The sequence below is a fragment of the Leuresthes tenuis genome, unplaced genomic scaffold (assembly GCF_036924035.1).
Source record: "Leuresthes tenuis unplaced genomic scaffold, fLeuTen1.0.hap1 SCAF_3, whole genome shotgun sequence".
Classification (NCBI taxonomy): domain Eukaryota; kingdom Metazoa; phylum Chordata; class Actinopteri; order Atheriniformes; family Atherinopsidae; genus Leuresthes; species Leuresthes tenuis.
In genome coordinates this window covers 4350612-4366601 of record NW_027325357.1, presented here as the reverse complement: position 1 = coordinate 4366601, position 15990 = coordinate 4350612, and the positions used below count along the sequence as shown (strand labels likewise).

At 39.4% G+C, this 15990-nt stretch overlaps 1 protein-coding gene across 2 annotated transcripts in view; it reads left to right on the top strand.

The window, feature by feature from the left end:
- Positions 1-11555, top strand: part of LOC140302946 (protein-glutamine gamma-glutamyltransferase E-like) — a 302930-nt gene extending 291375 nt beyond the window's left edge. For both annotated transcript variants that reach the window (XM_072381490.1, XM_072381489.1), the window contains exon 16: positions 11546-11555. The gene's annotated coding sequence lies outside the window, so the exon portion shown is untranslated. The remainder of the gene's footprint in view (positions 1-11545) is intronic.
- Positions 11556-15990: the final 4435 nt, after the last annotated feature.

Below are 15990 nucleotides of genomic sequence, written 5' to 3'. Positions count from 1 at the left end.
GCGGTCAGATGACAGGCTCTAATCTCTGAACTCCCTGCCTGACTGACTGCTTAGTAATATGAGATTAAAATCGAGCACGTCCCCATTACAAACCAGGCTCTCAACCCAACAAGTGGGGGGAGATGAGATGATGACACTGCGGAATAGGAGCGGTTGTGCGATACTTTCCATCACCTTTTTTCACCTTTTGTTTGTCGTTCAGCTACAACAGTTTCCTGCGGTTCAAGCGTATGGGATGAATCAGATCAATTGCAACAGCGATCTCCTGATGTGTGAATGTTGACTCTGAGAAACACCTAATTTCATTTGTTGCTCCACCGACTCGAGGTCCAAGAGGGTTTGTTCCAAAACTGACCGTGTTGAGTTCTGCTTTATGCAACAAACATGCATGGCTGTCTATGTGCAGGGGTTCATGCAGAGATTTGTTTTTACATCAGTGGTATTACATTCCACAAGAGTCGGGGGAACCAACGAGAGAAAAAGTTCCAAGACCCTTGAGTCCTACTTTAACAATAGACCCCTGTGCAGGGCCTGTTTTCTTAATCCTGCTACTGCCCACTTTTGTTGGATTTCTGACCATTACTGCCCACTCCTGCACATTCTGACAATTCATACAGTAGTCCCATTGATTTGGTTTCTTCTCCCATCTACTTCTTAGTGTTTTAAACATGTTTTTCTGCTGAGAAAATTACCAAGAGCTTTGTATTCAGGATGCCAACTACTATGGTGCTGCTTACGGAACATAAACATTTTACGTATTTATTATTTTCAGAAACATAAAATGGCAACATATTTTCCTGATGACTGGGTTGCTTTAATGCACTAAATGTGAATGTGAAACAAAGCCGCTATCTTTTTCTATTTAACAACCAGCTGTGTTTGTCCTGTTGTAATTGTGCTTGAGCCCCCAAAAGATGAAGACCACTTTAGCCACAAGAAGTCCATAAATGAGAAGATGTGAACTTCTAACAAAACATTCCCACGAGCCTCAGTGGTCCTTCGTTTGTTGAGCTACCCAACTAAACTTCCAAGCTGAGACAGAGGACATGGTAGCTATCATACCTGGATCCCAGCCTGAACCATAGAAAAGGAAATGCTTTATTCTTAAAATGGTGCTAGAAGTCACCATGTTACCACTACCTGTACATATTTAAAGAAGTAACAACGACAACATTTTGAGAAGGAAATTACCACCAGACACCAACCAATGCTAATAATAAATAACTTATTAACCTGTGACTAATTATTGCATAACTTCTAATTATGCAATAAGAATATTTATACTAAATTTAGAAATGAACTAAAGGAAAATTCAGGATAGGTGTGGGGTTATGTTAATGTCTTCATTAGTGAATGTCATGTTGCACAAACATGATTCAAAGTGCTGTATGATGTAAAATGAAAGATAACAGTTTGAGGAACTGAGCTGAAAGTTGGCTGAGCTCCTTCACTTCCTGTGGAACTGAGCGTTTGCTGGTTGAGATGCGCTACTATGCAATGTGCATCAAACATTCAATCCCTCCTGTCAATGCAGGCTTCTTTCCTTCTGAAAGATACAGCTTTTGACACTTACCCGCCTTGTATCATGTCTGTAAGATTTTGTTTTGACAGGAAATGCATCAAAGTGCTTTTGAAATCTGTGTTCATTTGGAGCTGAGACTCCAACCCTCACTTCCTCTCCTTCACTCTGTTGTTTTATTTATTATCACTGCTTTATAAATAAGTCAGAGGAATTATAAAACGAAATCCCCTTATATGTAGGAAATACAGATATAGATTAGATTGTCTGACAGAAACACAGCTTTGGACTCTTTGCCTCTATCAGTGAGGCTGCTATGTATGAGTTTTAGCTCTTTTCCTGTCACATGACCTCAAGTGACACTGCCGTGCAAACACAGTAACACCCTTTATGGTGTTACAGTCTGCACTGTGAGCTTTATCTTATCATATCTTTTCTGCAGGCCAGTGTTTGTTCAAAAGACCAAAGCCACGTAACAAAAGTAAATCCACTGAATCAGAGAGCATTATTTTCACTAGTTTCATTTTACAAGTGATATTTCCTACACACAGATATTTTAGTCACACGTACGTTCTTCAAATATGCAATTATTTCATTGTTCTTTTTATCTCATTAATCAAAAAGGTTCTCATGAACAAAACATCTACGTTCTTAAATGAACCCAAAACTGTGTTTCAATCATGTCTTTTTTCATAAAGCTGTACCTTTTGAAGGATTTGATTCTCTGTACAACAAGAGGGGTTAAGCAGTTGGTGTGTGTGTGTGTGTGTGTGTGTGTGTGTGTTGCTTTCTTTGCAGCTCTTCCCTGTCCTTCATAAATTCAAATTAAAAAAACTTTATTCATCCGTAATTAAGGAGGCACTTAGAGCAGACATACAATACAAGACATTCAATGTCAAAATAAGATAAGAATAAGAAGATAAAATAAGTAGTAGGAATGTGCAATAACAAGGTGCAAATGGGCACTGAGGTAGGTAGTCCGCATGTGCAAATGAAGTCGTGTGGCATGGGGGGATGTATGAGTGTGTGTGGGGAGGCATGTAAGTAAGGAGGCATGCTAGCATCTAGCATCTAAAGAATCTAGCATCTATGGCTGTGCAGTTGTATTGTAAAGTTAACCTGGTATGGTCATGTTTGCTGACATGCACTCAGCTTTAAAGTAAACACAGACTAATTTTAGATCTTTTCAGGTTGCTTCCCGTCCATCCTGGACCTGTAACATCTGCGCACACGGAGGGCAGAATGAATCATTGATGTAATCAAAAGAGGCCCATTCAGTTTAAAATGTGTTTCTCTGCAATCAGAGTTCAGAGTTGCACGTCCATGCTGACAACAGTTCAGTGTTCATATCTATGTGCTGTTATATTTATGTGTATGCTGTCAACATCATGTGCTGGTGCCGCTCCAAAATACCTTTAAATTAGTTCAATTTGAGCTTACCTTCACTGTCTGTAAACTATCAATTTCATTCTATAAAATTAGTGTATTTGAAGTAAAATGCATGAATGAAGTATGAATTATATTCCTACTTATACTTGTTGTATTTGTGTTATTGTGCCCTCTTCCCTTTGCAGTGAGCCAGTACAAACCAGCATATTAGCTTGTGCATGAAATATGATCTCTCAGTTATTCTCAGTTTATGCTGTTTTTTACAAACTTCTACTGCAGGTAATATTTTTTAAACAGTCGACCAGCTCCAATACAGCTGACTTTTGTCTGATATTGTCACAGGTTGAAAAATAAATCTAATGTCACATTAAGTCACTCATACTTTTACACTAACTACAAAGCTGTCATCCATCATTAAGGTTTTAGAAACATGTTCACTTTTCGACCTTTTTTTCACATCACTCCATTACTTTGTGAGTTGTTTAACTACCCAGTGCTAACGTACATGAGAAAGTCATTAAAATAGCATCTGACAAACTGATTCACTTTTTTCCCTGCAGAAAGAGCTTCACGACAGACAATCAAGTCAAATTTATGTGTAAAGCACATTTCACGTACAAAACAATTCAAAGTGCTTTACATAAAATAAAAGCATTGCAGCGGGGAGCAGAAAAAGCATTAAAAATACATTAAAGAATATAAAGAGAAATAAATAAAATGAATTAGAATGAATAAAAACAAGCAACAGTCTAGATAAGTTAAAAGATATCGTACAGATTTCATGCATAGACACATGAGAAAAGAAATGTTTTGAACCTGGATTTAAAAATGTCTTCATTTGGTGACAGTTTAATCTCCTCTGGCAGTTTGTTCCACTTGTTTGCAGCATAACAGCTAAATGCTGCTTCTCCAGGTTTAATCTGGAGTCTGGACTGGACCAGCTGACCCGAGTCCTTGGATCTAAGAGCTCTGCTGGGTTTATATTCTCTGAACATATCACAGATGTATTTTGGGCCTAAACCATTCTGGGATTTGTAAACTATCAGTAGGCTTTTAAAATCTATTCTGTGACTGACCGAAAGCCAGAGTAAAATAATCAAGGACATGTCATTTAAAGAGAGGTTGAGGCAAATTATGGTAGAATAATTTGGATCAGAAATGTAAGGTAGGCTACTTTATTTCCACTCAAGATCAAATGGACCAATATTTTTTCTTTTTTCTACTGTTAGTGAAAGGACCACAAAATAACAAAAATATTGTGAACAGATAGATTAATACAACACATCAGTCTCAGTGTGTGAAAACTTTCTGCTCATAACTATTTTTGTCACAAAATAGATTTAAAAACGTTTTAAAAAATACGCAAAGACCTTAAGGAGGCGGTCATACGTGAAAGGTTTCATTTTATTCAAATGAACCCTGGTGCGGTTGCCTCTTTAGTGTGGATCATTTAGGGAAATATGAGCACTGTCATGCAAACCCTGTGCACCCCCCCCCCCAAAAAGGCTGAGACTGTTCTGATCCTATCTGAGTGTGGCTTCATCCATAAGTCTTTTATTAAGGTTCTCTTGCTTTTGTGTGAACCACAAAGCAAACCAGGACAGCAAAGCGGACTAGGACTCATTTTTTGCTCTGGTCTTGACCGCAGAACTGGACTACAAGTATGAAGACACCATGAGGGACCCGAATGCATAGACATATGATGCTTATATATGCTGTTAAAGTTCCACTCCAGTAGTTGTTAATCCCCTAAAATCTGTGTGGTTTTGCCACAAAAAACCTCTTGCAACCTTAAAATGGCTCGTATATGACTGCCGCATTTTCCTCACTGAGTGAATGGAGACCTATGAATATGCAGATATGACCCTGCCCACATCTCCATCCACCTGCAGATGACACAGCTGTCTGCTCGGACTCTGAGACACTATGCTGTGGCCAGCTCTAATACTGTAGCAATCCAGCTGTACTCGTTTGAACCAGTGCGGGATTTTCATGAAACAAAATTCTAAAACGCTTCATGTAAGTGGAAGTTTCTGAAAGGTTACTATCAATTTCAACAGTATCTGGAACATAGCACTGGATATAACACTGGATAGTGTAGTGGTATGATTTCCACTTTTCATGTGGGAGACACATGAAATACCCTGCATGAAAGGTACTACATCTAGTAGGGGTCCTTAGGCAAGACCCCCTTACCCTACCTCTAAGTCACTTTGGATAAAAGTGTCTGCTAAATGCATTAACATAAACATGAATAATTTGACCCTTTGGCTTGACAACATCATCAGCTGTTAGTATGATGTTTATTTTCAGCTAAAATTTGTTCTGAAGTCTGATACCTCAAGAACAAACAGGTAATATTGATCAGGGCTGCCAACCATTCATAGGCATTTCACATCAAAAGTGGCACCTACTGGAATTCATTTTCAATAACATGAGTTTTAGAAAGTGGGTGCCAGGTCAGCGAAGTTGGGTGGCTGGGTAGCAGCGTCTCCTGTGTGATGAGAGGCTAACCGCTTACATACAGGAATTCTGAACGAAAGCAGAAAACACATTAAAATAGATTAACTTCCCAGTTGGAAAGGCCCACTCATAGCCTTAACTGTCGATCTGTGTCCTCTCTGCTACTTATTTGTTAGAAAAAGCAATATCTCCAGATAAACTGAATCCACTGTTGTTTCAGCTCAACACCTTTGTGTGAAACGCTTACAGAATAACCTTTCGTGCTATCACAGCCATAAACAGGCAAAGTCAGGTCTGCTGCAGTCTTCCCAACAAAAACAAAGCAATCAAAGTAGCTTCTCTTCGCTTCTGGTGTCTTATCTTATCTTATCTTATCGGGGCGGCTGTAGCTCAGGAGGAAGAGCAGTCACCCACCAATCGGAAGGTCAGTTGTTCGACTCTGGCTTCCCCAGGATACATGTCAAAGCGTCCTTGGGCAAGACACTGAACCCCACATTGCCTCCCCAGTGTATCATTGGGCGTATGAATGTGTGTATGAATGATTAGAAAAGCACGTAGTTATGAATCTTAAGATGTGCTGTGTGAGTGGGGTGAATGAGGCATGTAGTGAAGCGCTTTGAGTGGTCAGCTAGACTAGAAAAGTGCTGTACAAGTACAAGTCCATTTACCATTTATCCACCTGGCTTATCGTTAGCTTTGACGTTAGCTGTAATGTTATATTATGTTTGGATAAAAACATAAACCTAGCCTGTGCCAAATTTTTTGGCTACTTTTGGTAGCTTGCGCTAACTTTTCATTTCATTGCTTCATCACAGCACATGCAAATTAGTTGTACAGCCTCATCCACCATGTAATCAGAATTAGTTCCTCCAAATCACACTTCGTCTCTCTGAGCTTGAAGGTGGTGCTCTACAAATTCAGAGCAGAAATCCCAGACAAACTGTAGCTGATTATACTCCTGATATAGCTCGTAAAATGTTAGAAATGTCAAACTGACATGTTAAATTATGCTAAAACATTTGCATCAACAAAGCTCTTCTGTATCAACAGGTTGTCTTGACCTTATTTTGTCTTGATTTGCATCAGAACCATGGATGTACAAGACCAAGCCTGCACAGCACCAAAGAGATTTGCATCCAGACTAGTGATAGGACATTGATCAACCATAATTTACATGAAGGCACATGGCAAGACAAATAAAAACCTGATGTGCATGAGTTCAAAAGGTTAGTAATTGAAGCCTGCAGTCTGCAGTGTAGTAGGAAAAAGAGCTTTTTACATATAACTATGAGTAGCAACATGTTATATTTAGTTTAAGGGCAGTTGTTTTCCAGCAGGGCAACACTTAGACAATGGATTGGAATCTTCTAATTGCAGTGTCATTCCACAAATGCTTGCGTCTATAATATAAGGATTTCCTGCAGCGTGTGCCTTCATAAACAGCAATTTGGACATTTTCAGACGTTGAAGTGACCTCTGTTTAGTAAATTCTTTCAACCATTTCTTCACCGTGTACTGTGGCCACTGTGACAAAAACCAGAAATTCATCATTTAATTCCTGATGAAAGCTGTTGAAACTTACTAATACTTCTGATCCAAAAGAATCTGATACTAAATTAAAATTTAGTCAAATGTTGTTAAATGACCCAAAGCGAACTTTAAGGGAAAGTTTCACTGATGAGAGTTAAATTCAAACCAGAAAGGAGCTTGAAATTGAGCATTACACTTAAAGAACACACACATGCTGGTCAGAGCCAAGAAAAGTTACTTATTAATCTGAAATGATATAATTGGCTGTAATTCAGTGTTAAATGTTAAACTTTTCTTTTACGGCACATTTTTACAGACCCTTTCTTATGCCACTGGATTTTACTGTCATCATATAAGTAGAAGGTGATAAGATAGAAAGTGTGCTGGTGGATCGTAAATTAATCTGTGTGTTTTGGAGTTTAGTTGCAATTCTGCCTAAATAATAATTAATGTTGTTACCAGCCTTGTGGTTTTATGATTAATCTTCTGCAGTGCAAATGGTTTCGATTTATTTCCAGCATCACAGCAGCGCACTTGAATCCTTTGGAGCAATTTCTTCATCCAGACCACGCCACTTAATTTGGGATAAAAGTAATCATGATCTTAGATTGATCTGAGATGGTATCAGTTATATTATCATTCGAGTTGTGTAATATTGCCTTTATCAGCATACATTATGTGCGTGTCATTTATCAATTTTTTTAGCAGCAGTATGGGTGTGTTATGAGTGAGTTTGCATGCTTATGTAAGATCTTAAACAAATCCGTTCCCAGTGTTTGTAAAGCAGGCAGGAAAACAGTATCAGAGCATGAGAACTGATAGGCTATACTGCCAGTCTGTTGTGAAGGCTTCAGGTTTATGTGTCTTTTGGTTTGTGAGAAAACCTTCTATGTGGATGAGCCAATAAACAACTAACAATGAAAGGTTGTGGCTCTAATGGCACATGAAGTAAAACCCATGGTTACCGGCAGTGTCATAAAACAGGTCCTTGACTTTTATTCAAAATGACTAAAATGTAACAGAAGAACAGGAACTGATCCTTCAAAGCCTCTGCGTTCCTCTGCCCTTTATCTAGGCCCCGGATCACTATAGTTGCATTTAGATCGCAGAAAGCTTTTACAGGGATTTTTGGAGGGTCTTTTCCTCTTCTTTCTCTATTTCTACAGCAGGAACCAGGGGCTTGGCAGAATTATGGAGAACACATTCTAACTTTTGACATTTTCTGACTATTAGAGATTTCCCATAGTTTTAGTTCCGGCTTTCTGTCCCATCAACTCAGGTTTAATTCCTGAAATAGCTTGTAAAAATGAGTGAAGTATAAGTTGTACAGCAGAAACACTTCTTACTGTTTGTGTAGGAAACATTCAAACTGAGACATTTACGTCTGCGTCAAACAGCTAAAAAGATGCAGGTGCGCCACGAGCTGCAGTTATCAAGGGAGTTCCATAATGGATGAGGAGAAACATCTTCGATCAGGACGAGAAAGGTGTGAATGTGAGCAAATGTGTCAAAGTGGTTACATTCTGAGGTACAATTGAAAAAAACATCCACAACCTGTAGAAATGGGTATCGTCGACTGATTCAATAGGACTTCCTGGTTTGACTGCTTTGTCGGCAGCTGAATGTCCCAACGCTGGAGTCGTGATGAATCAAGACCTTACCTTATCATACCTTAGACCTCAGTGGAAATGCAAATGATCTTTCAGCTCCTTGAAAAGTGTTCCAGGTTTGGGTGCCATTGGTTGAAATGCACCTTTAGCCCTTTAGTCCTTTCTTCTGCGAGGCTTCAGATTGACTTTTTATTGGATATCTATTGAGAATTGGGGAAAGGTGTCATATTTTTTATGTGATTCATTCGTTTCTGATTTTATGTACAGAAAAAGAGGTGGTAAGAATACATATAAGAAAAGTATTCAACATGAAATTTAACAGATTGTGGGGCTGTGGTGCAACTGGAACAGAATGAAGCCACATCCTAACTTTACCTTACGAACTGATTGAATATTGTCCTTCTGCTGTGTTTGCACGATCCGTAATTCCTTGTGAAACACAATTTTAAGACTTGTAGGACTATCATACTCCCCCTATACTGTTTAAAATGGGATTTTCCTCAACCAAAAATGCCTTTATAACTAAATAAAAGGAAAAGATAGATTTTATGAAGTCAATAAGTAAGTGTGCTATAAAGATATATTATTTAGGTTGCATAAGACCACCTTCTGAGCAGGTTTGTCATGATTGGAGGAGGATTAGCAGGTATACACCCAGCTTCAGGTTTGTGTCAAATTAAATGTGAAAGTTAGCATAACCCCATGTGTCACATGGGCCTCTGGATCCAATACAATGTAAATATAAACCAGGTGATGGTTTGATTGGACAGTTCATGGCTCCTTGAACTGGTTTTACTGTAAATCCAACACTAATAATACAAGATTTACAAGAATAAAAAACAAGACGTGCTTTTTTACCGACCTATTACATCAGTTAATGTAGTCTGCACTTTTAAAGCTTATCTGCCACCCCACACACCAGAAGCCCCTCTCAGATATAGCACTGAAAGCAGCGCATGTCCACCATCGTGGACAAAAACCAACCGTCTGACAATCATTGCCAACGTTGTTCACAAAGTGTCATCAAATTTAAAGTCTTGGCATCGTTTGGATTTTATAAGTAGGAACACCGTTCAAAAGCCCGAAGAGATAAAGTACAGTGGTGGCACAACAGATCTGAAAACTCACCTGGTGCCTCGTGGTGAATCCTTGGATACGAATACAACGAGCACAACAACATACAAGATGCAGATAATGAAGGCTTTTTTTTTTACCACAGCATAGCCCAACTCAACAAAATCCAATGGGAATCACATGATCTACTGCATGATTTAGTGCTAAAGATTTAGGAGTTTACACAGTTGTGACATAATACGTACATTAGAGCTTCGGTGAATACAGTGAAGACGATATTTCCCAAATAATCATATGTCATACTTGTGAATAAGAATGACCAAAAGTAATTAAACAAAACTATCAAATGCATTTATTCCTGTGTTATTAGGTAACAAAAATCCTCTTGTCTCTTAGAAAAATATCTTAGAGACAAGGGATTATATGAGAGCTAATCAAGGCCACATTTAGAGAAATCGCCTCCTTTGATTTAGAAATTAAATGTTATGTCGTACTTAAACAATTGTTAAAAACCAAATCAGACAACATTAAATCATACCGAATCATTTTGTTTTAAAATACGTCGTCTCAAATCGCACAGCAGTACACTTAAATTCATCCGAGCAATTTCTTTATCCAGACCAGAGCGCTGGTTAATCCCACATTTGGGATTAAACGAGCAGGACCTATGCTGCCAATCTGTTGTGATGTCTTTGTTTTAGTTGGTTTGTGTCAAAATGTTGCATGAACAGAAGCCTGTGGTTACCAGCAGTTTCATGAGCTACAAAGATGTTTTATATATCAAGGACACATACAACTTTGTCAAACTTTTAATTTAGCTGTGCTTAAACATGTTAAAGTGACTCATGACGAAGTCAGTCACCTCATCTCAGAGGGAAGGTTATGCATGGACTTGTTGATGGTTTATAACCCATCACAGGTGTCTTTTTTCAATCTGTTGACACGGCGATGAGTCTGCAGACAAAGCTCACGTAAGATTCAAATTATTCAGATTCGTGTTGGCTCACAAAAACTGTTTTTAGCTTGCAACCCATGCTGGAGGGTCGCAGTTTTACTTCCACACGACACACAGGTGGCACAACTGTGAGTTTCCTGTCCACCTTCACTTGCTGTCATTGAGTTATTAATGTAAAAAGATGCATGTATCACAGGGATCCCAGGTCATGACGTACTCTTGCTGTAAAGATAAAGGATAGAGGAAGGAAGGAATAAGATATAACAAGCTAACAGGATTTAAGCAGGTCACATGCAGCGTAGGAAATGTAGTCCAAACTGCAAGCTGTTAATGCAAACATATTACATACAACAGTCAAAATATGGCTGCATATAATCATATTCTGCAGAAGTCAGGGGTAAGCCAGAAAGAACAGAATGTGACTGAGACAGAAAAACAAGCAAATGAGGACAGATAAGGTGGATATTGAGTCATAGGTAGGAAAACAGGGCCGGTGTAGTTTTCAGCAGAGTTTTAATATATTCTGTAGAGAAGGTGACTAATGTTTAACAACTGTGAATGTTCTCATTGGGTGTTTGGCCAAAATATGCTGTTTAACTGGGACAACAATGTTATTCTTGATCCGGTTCATGTACCCCAGTCTTTTATCCAAAGTATGGCAGTGATCCATCTTTACCTTGAAGTTTTGTGAGATTTTTCCAACTATGCATCAAACACATCTCTTTCATCTCCTTGCACTCTGTTAAAATGTGTCCACTCTACATAAGGTCAATGGGTTCATCATTCTATGGTGGAGGTGGTATCTCCACTGGCTGGCTGAGATATACTGTACTTGAATGACACAGCTTGGTGCAAGAAGGTGTGAAAAATCTGACAACATTCAAACAAGCAACAACTTATTTCATAAAAAAAAACACTTAAATACATATTATTAAGATTATTAAGAAATATTTTGTGTTTGTACAAAGCGGTAAAAGAGAAACCTTCATCCTTATCTTCACCAAGTTGCTTTGACCTGTTGTTCCGGATTCCCGGTTAACTTTATCAACACACGGACGCTGCACATATGCTGCGAACAGATAAAGAACCATCATGGCACAGAGTGCGTGTCGCGCCAGGAAGCATTAATAGGTAGCAGCTGCTGAAGAAAATACAAATACTTTTAACTGCTTTTCGTCACTTCATGTTTCTTAAATAGTGTTTGGAAATAAGGAAAAAAAAAAAAAAGTTAAGCAAGTTAATTGTGTCTCGAACATTACAATCTGGCTCCAAATAAAACATTCTTATTTAGAACATGGCAGCATGCTAAGATGGCGATCGTAACCATGCTTGGCATCAGCTCTTTAACTTTGTAAATAATCGCATTTTTCTCAGGGTTTTGCAGCAAAAGAATAAATAAAAAGATAGAAACAGCAAAACTTGAAAAAACTTCTTCAGTTTCGTTGAAAAAAGTCTCAACACTGATTGAGATGGTTTTTGAAACGAGGTGATGTGCATTTGGTAGAATTGAGGAACCTTTTGGTTCTGAGGTAGAGAACATGTAAATGATCATAAAAATCTGATGTTTCTGCTTCCACAGAAAAGACATGGCCAATACTGGCATCCATGAGGGAATAATCACTACAAACCCAATATTTTCTCATGTATGACCATCACGATCATTGCTTTCTTCTTTTAAGTTTTTTTTGTTTCTGGTAAACGACTGCTTCTCTTATGGCAGCTATGTTAAATCATTTTGAACCGTCACCTTCTGACAACACAAAAAACCAGCTAATGGAAACAAAAGTAAAGCATCATTTCAAAAATTGTCCTTCCAGTTTGCTTACCAGTCGAATGGAAACACAGGCTACTGTGAACAACACCTAGACTGGGAAAGAGTCAGAGTTTTCATCCACTAAAAGGAACTGAACTAGACCAAGTTTAATGGCTGTTCTTTAAGCATTTGTCTGTGACTGAAAGTACTCTTAAGAGACTTTCTGGGCTCACTGAATGATAATGAAGTGGCAATGATTGTTTTTTTTTCTGTTAGGTCCATATCCAGTTCCACATCTTTTTTTTTCTGATTCCTCTGAAGGATTTTGCAACCATCCACTGAAGCTTTCAGTAAATTCCACATCTTAAACATTCAGATTTGCTTCCTCTTTCAGGTGTATGCTACAGCATGCCTCAGTCCCATGTATTGACCTCAATATCTTCTTTGTGCCTCTCCAGACCACAACATACATCCAGGATTGTTATGGCTGGAACAGGAGACAGATGGTTAGAAGTCAAAAAAGGGATTTATTCAGGGAGGGGGGAGTTTGGATACCAGTAAGGAGGTTCCGTGTCCGGGTGCGGGATCCGAGGAGAGAGGGTCTCGTGTCCAGGTGATCCTGTGCAGGTGCTCGTGAGGAGAGACTCGGAGGTGGGCTTCTGGCTGGTTCGTTGGAAGGCTGGGCAGGACACTGATCTCAGGCTGAGCGTAAGAGCAGGCCGACGTATCACGTTGACGAGAGACAATCATCCGACGCAGGAGCCCAGGAGAGAGCAGGCTTTAACAGGTGCCAGATTGATTATCAGCCACAGGTGAGAATAGCCGTCCAGCCCAGCCTGAAAACAAAACAAGAAAACCAGCCAGCACCCAGGATCAAATATATAAATTAATGAAGGCAAAAAAATCATAATCACCACAAGGATGTTACTATCAGTCAATAAAGCCAAGGTAAACAAAGTAGTAAGATAAGGTTTGAAAAAAGCACCAGGGGGATGTACCAGTCAAGGGCTCGTGATAAGAAGTTGGTATGAAGAGCTTTTGGGACAGAGGTTATTGCTCGCTGTCAACACTTCCTTTAGAAAAATAAAGGAGGTGGAATTGTGGAATAACAATATTGGCTGCAGTTAAACACAACATTTCCTGTTATTGAGTATTATGCCTCACCACAGAAAAGAGACATTTGCACATCTGTGTCACACTTCTGAGAAGTTTTTGGAAAAAAACACCCACAATATCTGTACATTTGACAAAGATAGAGAGCCGGTTTCTACTTCTGGAACACAATGAACACTAGAGCATTTGGGTTATAAGTTAGTCGTTTTGCAGTATTTTGAATACAGTTTCAGATATGTAAACTAGCCTCTGTCACTGCGCTTGCTCTTTCCATCATCAGACATACTGCAGGCCTCAGTATTATTGCTTTTGCCAAGTATTAATCTATTTTGATTGTTGTTTTCAATAGCTTATTTCTTTGGTAAAACTGAAATCATGTATGAATTTAAAAAAAACGTTACAATTTATCTTCTCGAGGAAGTAAACTTTTGTTTGTTTTGTTTGTTTCATGTTGGCACTGAAAAAAAGGTTTTAGACTCAATAAAATCCACTGAGGATTAACAAGTGATACCAACTCTCTTTATTAAGAATAAAGTAGAACACACTCAGTCTCCTGCAGGACCCATTAATAGCAGACAGTGAGAATCATTAAGTCCATTAAGCAACATAAACACAGCCTGTGGAAGTCAGCAATATGATCAGTTCAGTCCAAGATCAGCTGTACAGTCATGTGAAAAAGATTTTCAGCTCGACAGTTGGTGTCAGGATTTACACAACAACATGACACATTACACTGTTTCATTATTTGTTTAACAAAAGCTAAACCAATAAACAGAGCAGCATGTGACACTATGTTCATCCTGTGTTTCGGTAGCTTGTAAAACCACCTTTAGCAGCAATAACTTGAGTTGTGTTCTGAGACTTGAGTCTCTCTCATGGTTGTGGAGGAATCTCGGCCACTCTTCTCTCCAGCGTTGCTTCAGCTCATTGAGGTTTGCAGCATTGGTTTCTGCACAGCTCTCTTAAGGTCCCACCACAGCATTTCAGTCAGGCTGAGGTCTGGACTCTGACTGGACCATTGCAACACCTTGATTCTTTTCTTTTCCACACATTCTGCTGTAGATCTGCTGCTGTGTTTGGGATCTTTGTCCTGTTGATGAGCCAGTTTCAGCCCAGCTTTAGCTGTGGGACAGATGGCCTCACATTTGACTCTAGAATACTTTGGTATCCAGAGGAGTTCATGGTGGACTCAATGACTGCAAGGTGCCCAGGTCCTGTGGCTGCAGAACAAGCCCAGATCATCAGCCCTCCACCACCGTGCTTGACAGCTGGTATGAGGTGTTTGTGCTGATATGCTGTGTTTGGTTTCCTCCAAACGTGCTGCTGTGCACTATGACCAAACATCTCCACTTTGCTCTGGTCTGTCCAAAGGACATTGTTCCAGAAGTCTTGTGCTTTGTTCAGATGCAGCTTTGCAAACCTAAGCTGTGCTGCCATGTTCTTTTTAGAGAGAAGAGGCTTTCTCCTGCAGCCCTTCCAAACAAGCCATCCTTGTTCAGTCTTTTTCTAACTGTGCTGTCATGACCTTTAACCTTTAACATGCTAACTGAGGCCTGTAGAGTCTGAGATGTAGCTCTGGGCTTTTTCACCTTGGGGTGAACTTGCTGGGACGTCCACTCCTGGGAAGATTGACAGCTGTCCTGAATGTTTTCCACTTGTGAATAATCTTTCTCTCTGTAGAATGATGGACTCCAGATAGTTTGGAAATGGCCTTATAACCCTTCCCAGATTGATGGGCAGTTGTTTCTCTGATCATTGCTGATGTCTTTCCTCCTTGGCATCGTGTTAACACACACCTGAATGCTGCAGAGCAGCAAACTGAGAAAACTTGTGCTTTTATAGAGCTGCTCACACTTACTGATGATCAATTAATCAAATTCAGTATTTGAATAACAGCACCTGGCTGCTACTCACCTCTTTGAAATCCTATGGAAGCAGTTAGAGGAGTTAGCTGTTTTCACACACTGCTTCTGCATTTTCCTCAGTTTTTGTTTAATAAAATAATACACAGTGTAGTATGTATTTTGTTGTTGTTCACCAAAGGTTTATTTTCCTAATTTTACTACCTCATAAGGACAAACAATGTTCTCATATATAAAACCTTTTCATAGAACTGTATAAACAGGGGTGGACAAAATAAGAATAGATAACTGCATTCTAAAAAGAACAAACTCTGCTGACACTCTCAGGCATTTATCATGTTTTGGACTGGAGCAGAGGTTGTGGAGCTGGATTCCATTAGGAGCTTTTAAAGTCTTTGTATTTATTCTGTGGGCATAAAAGGCAGTTGTTAAAAACTCTGACTGACAAAGAAAGAAAAAAGTAATTTCACGGCTTCTGTTTCAGTGTCACTGAATCGTTCCCACTGCAAACTGAATTTGCTCATTGTGGGCCTTCATTCCATCTACTGCGTGCTCTCCAACGCCTGCTGTCACGCGCATAAAGGGGGCGTGACCATATTTTGGAGCGCGCCTGAGAATATGAGCGTGTGCACGCAAGAGTCGGATAAGATGCTCACTGGGAGGGGGGGGGAGTTGAAGCAGCCACTTTAATGCTCCTTAATGCTGCATTCATGTGTAGCTCG